This window comes from Bombus vancouverensis, unplaced genomic scaffold (assembly GCF_051014615.1).
Source record: "Bombus vancouverensis nearcticus unplaced genomic scaffold, iyBomVanc1_principal scaffold0067, whole genome shotgun sequence".
NCBI lineage: Eukaryota > Metazoa > Arthropoda > Insecta > Hymenoptera > Apidae > Bombus > Bombus vancouverensis.
In genome coordinates, this window is record NW_027468958.1 from 44,569 (window position 1) to 49,604 (window position 5,036).

Below are 5,036 nucleotides of genomic sequence, written 5' to 3' on the forward strand. Positions count from 1 at the left end.
ATTTACGTGACAAGCTTTCATTTCAATCTATATTTAAGATTAATATTTTATCAGTTTCTGTTCGTAACAACATCGAAGTAGTCAATAAGTTTGAAGAGTATAATTAAGGAAGTTATGAAGCAAGAGGTTAAGAACAAATTCTGAAAGAGGTTATGTACAACTCAGTAGCACTGCTTTACATTACTTTGCGAATTACTTTTCAAGCATAAAAATAGTTTAACAGCCATTTATAGTTACTTCCTTACCATTACATTCATTAAATTCGTTTGATTTTGTAAACAAAATAACCACGCTGACCAGTCTCTTATTTAAAATAGAACAGCTTACTTTCTCTTCGTAAATATTATTAATAATTTCTCCCAATTCGTATACTTCCATCCTTCGTATAAGTGACAATGAATCAGAAGAGTTTCATAGCAATATTGAACAACATACAGTCAACTACAACACCATTGGATACATCCACCATACAGTCAACTACAACACCATTAGATAACAGCAATACAATAGATTATAATTTTCTACGTGTCATTGATTCATCGTCATCATTTTCCATTTTTTTAGCATATGTAAAAACGTATCTGACGTAATCTTACCTCGCTCTTTGAGTACAAAAATCCATTCAAATGAAACAAAGGGAAAAGAAATAAGAAAACAAACACTCACATACGAATCTTCATTACATAACTGTATGTACTCCTCGAGGTATAATTACTCAGACACGTTACAGCGTACCTTCTTCGTTCCCTGATGGCTGATGTTGATCGTTGACGTTTATAATGAAAGAATTTCGTCAACGGCGCCATCTGGATCCTTGTTGAAAAATTAAAATAGCCGCAACAGCACCATTAAGCTCATTACCCAGAGTAGCTCTTGTTGCTGAGTCGTGGAGGAATTCATATCATCAACGACATAAACTATACCAGTTCCGGTAACGTTCTTCAGATGGTCCAGGCACTCGAACTCGCAACATCGCTCTCCAACACGGAATTTCTTGCATGTCTGTAGTAAAAAGAAATCGATCAATTGTACAGATCAATCGTCACTCGACTGCTCGAGAATTCAGATCATCCAGAGAATAGAATAGAGACGTGGAAAAATGTAGTGCGATCATCGCAGTGGGAGGAAATAGGGGGATAGGGACCAAATGAATGAACGAGATGTTAAGGACAACTGACGATAAGTTCTTCTTTTGTCGAGAATTGCATGTTTGTGAATGGTTTGTGGGTGGTTAGGTGGAGAGAATTGAAGAGTTTGGAGGTGACTGGAAGAGTGTTTTGGGCAAGGTAGATTGCAGAATGGTTGCGGTAGTATTGTGTTAATTATGGGTTTGTACATGTAATCTTTGTATGTATCACTACATACAACCTAACGTATATTTTTAATAATACATCAGAGTTTTAGTTATTTCATAGCTATGAATTTTATACTCTATAATCTTGACGTTTTATTTCACAGACGCGTTTGAATATCCATAAAAATTAAATGAACCAATGTATTCATTATCTTATAGAGAAGATATATTATTTTTAATTATGTTCCAATTATTTATTATGATCCTGATTTCCTTATTCTGAAAATTTGAAAGGAAGTTTTGTAGTTTGATACTTTCAGCGACAAAGGGTCAATATTGCTTTAGTATATTTCGTCACATATACATGTATATCTATATGTCGGAGATGAAAGGACACCGGAACCTTTGGATAGCCCCGCAACATTGCAATCTAAAGTCTACTATAACTGTAACTAAACTATTGTAGTTATTCAATCCGATTGTAATTGTTCGAGATTAGTGACGGTGAGCTTTGGCTCGAGGTGACAGTCTGTCGCCCAACGTAGCCGCGGTCAAGGGATGAACGCTTTGCCTAACAACAGGTATCGAGTAATTCTATAGCTCTCCTTAAAAGAAATATTCGTGTCGACACGCGACAGTAAACATTCCAACGGTTTCTGTCCCGTGGCTCGCCATACGCAGACCCTATTCTTCGAGCAAGATGACTGCCAGATGTCGATGCGTCTCCGCAGTACATGTTCGGCTAGCCCGAGGGCCCGTTATAAATCTTAAGGTTTAGTTAACTAAAGTCCTTCAAACAGACAAACAGTCTTTGTCCCAACTACGGGAAGATAGGGGAGACATATTTTTCAACGAGCGGCGTCTCCCACTAGCAACTTTCCCTCGAGGGCGGCTAGCATCTTTTTCTAACCACCGATATGGAGATTGACCAATTAGCAGCAACGCCAATTTCCCTTACTTTCTGAACGAAGGCTTTTCTCGACGAATCCGATGATCTCGTGTCCTTAGACACACCCCATTATAGTTTTCCTCCGTGGCATCATCGGGACGGGAAAGACATTCTCGCTCGCGATCTCATTGATGAAATTATATATATTATATAATATATTATAATTATATTATATATATATATATATATCGTACATAAAACAAAATACATCTAAAAAATAATAATAATAAGGAACCTCTGATGGAAATGCCTCCGCAAACATTGTCCGAACGACGATCACCGAAGCCTAGGGAAACAACAAAAAAGGAAAAAACATTAAAATCGCAAAAACAACCATAATATGCGAATATCCAAACTTACGAAAAATAACTCGAAGAAGGAGGTCCTTGTTGTGGGAGAGCAGCGGAATTGCGCGTGTTGCCCGAGCAAACATCGAGGTGATAATGATGCTGCAGCCGCCGGCCCTTGCACGCGCCGAAGAAACACGGGTAATTCCCACGGTACAAAACATAGAAGTTTCTCGCGGAAAAGACTAGATCAGCATGGAATGCTTCAAGCCTCCTAGACGTTAGCTCAGCAGAAGCACAGGACCGATAAAAACTAAGTCGAAATACGGAATTTACATTTTGTCACGTACGATTCCAAGAAACCCAAACTGCAACATCCCGATTCCCACGGAAGCGTACCCCCAGTGGACCACCACCCCGTGGGGGATGGCATTATAAATAAGCGAAGCAACATAGAGCAGCGCTCATTATTATTCTGGTGAACATTCTTATTACGCTCATTATATTTTGTGTTCATTGTTATTACGGATCATTCGTATTACGTTCATTATTCTTGCGTTCATTATTATAGTGATCATTGTTATTACCGTTCATTATTCTTGTGCTCATTATATTTTGTGTTCATTGTTACTACGTTCGTTATTGCGCTCATCATTGCGTTTAGAAATTTTGTATAGTATTTTGCGTTTCGGGGTCTTTAGTTTTTCGGTCAAGAAAAGAGAACCGCGACCAAGTAAAAGAAAGATTTTATCTTTGAAGTCCTCATTTCATCGCTTAGACAGAAACGCGCATTGTAATTGCGGTATTAATCCAGTTAGTAAATTGTTCAGTCTGTATCGAAATAGATAAATAAAGTAAAAGTTGATAGTAAACTATATTCGAGTTCAAGTAATAAACCCAACAAAAACTTCGACGACCACCGGAGCAGCTGAGGTAATGGCACCAGACAGCACCTACTCCTCAAGGTAAGAAAATTAATTTTGAAAATTTCCTTCTTCTCTGATAATCTCGTTGCCCTCGAGAATCGAATTAGAACTTCCTATCATCGATCTCGTTTTATTTTCGTGAACGGTTTTGAAGATAGAATCATTGTTTAAACTTTAAACAAAGGAGTTGTCCGCTGTGTCGGCTTGTGCGAACGGTATTTTCAGCTACTGAAACACCCACTGATCTTCGCATTCCTCCTCCCATTGTTGGCAAAATATTGTCCGTCTTTGGGCAAGGCTTGCGAAATCACACAAGTCCCGCACAGAGAGGACCATTAAATACATCGTCGGGGTCAATCGAAAATTAAGAGCAATACCGGCATTGCTATTAATCGATATTCTTGCCATCATTGCATGCGATTGTAAGAGAGAAATAGCAGAATAATTTCCCTTCGAAAATTTAACCAAAGGATCGTTCGCTGTGTTGGCTTGTGCAAACGGTGTTTTCGATTATCGAAAACACCCATCGATCTTCGCATTCCTCCTCCCACTGTTGGTAAAATATTACCCGTCTTTGGGCAAGGCTTCCGAAATCACACGAGTCCCACACAGAGAGGATCGTTAGAATCATCCTCGATTATTAAACTCAAAAGGCAAGAAAATCATGGTAACAGAATCCATCGTAGTAAATGAATTGAGTTTCGGTTCTAACGGCAAACTACTACAGCGAAATTAAAAGAGAAGAAGAAGTCAAACGTAAAAATAAATTTATATAAAACAACGAAAAATCTCACATTCCTATCCAATCCAGCAACGCTAAAATATATATATCCGGCTAATAAAATATATATAAAGGTAATAATCTAAGCAATTCTACATTCAAATAAAAATCCGTTTAACGAGGACAAATATTTATTGTTCCCAGCTTTAATCCTCTCCCGTGCCAATATCCCTGCACATAGCAGGTTAGCCGAAAAGTGGAAATCGTTTACCAGTTGCATTAAGCGTCAGTTAACGCTACCCATTAAACGAAAAAAAATAATAAAAAATAAAATATTTTGAAATAGTCCTTAGACTATTTCTGGTGGCAGCAACTACCGTATTAATTAGAAATCTAAATCAGTATTACATACACAATAATATCAATTCAGTTTATTTCCCTTCAGATTAAATTCAAACTCGAACGAAAAAAAAAATTTTTCAGTAAAATTTAAACTTAAGATTTGATCGATTTAAACAAACAAATTGATACGTAACATTAGAGATTTAAATTTTTGGTGGCAGCGGTGGGATCTGCTTCACGGAGGATTAAAGTTGGTTTAAACGGTTCGATTCGCTCCACAAAGAATTAAAGTTGTTACGATTATCGATAAAATATATACCTAAGAAATAATGTCGACTAAATTAGAATCGTTGGACAAAGACATGATCTTGATGTTGTCGGAAAAACTTAAAGCATGGGATGCGAATTTTCGCGACATGAGTACAACAATGAATAAATTACAAGACGATGTGCGTTCACTGAAAATAAAAAAAGAAATCAAGACACCCGTATCATCGCCGATAATTTCCCAAGCGAC

The 5,036-nt window shown here is 37.4% G+C and overlaps 1 long non-coding RNA gene across 2 annotated transcripts; it reads right to left on the bottom strand.

Moving 5' to 3' along the window:
• Positions 1-212: 212 nt before the first annotated feature.
• On the bottom strand, positions 213-4,770 carry LOC143304963 (uncharacterized). Of its 2 annotated transcripts, XR_013061626.1 has the most exons (4): positions 2,604-4,770; positions 2,479-2,529; positions 736-1,002; positions 213-477 (listed from the first exon to the last, which is right to left on the bottom strand). It is a non-coding gene; the product is annotated as an uncharacterized LOC143304963 (long non-coding RNA). The 2 variants fall into 2 exon arrangements; XR_013061625.1 differs by having other exon boundaries at positions 213-1,002.
• Positions 4,771-5,036: the final 266 nt, after the last annotated feature.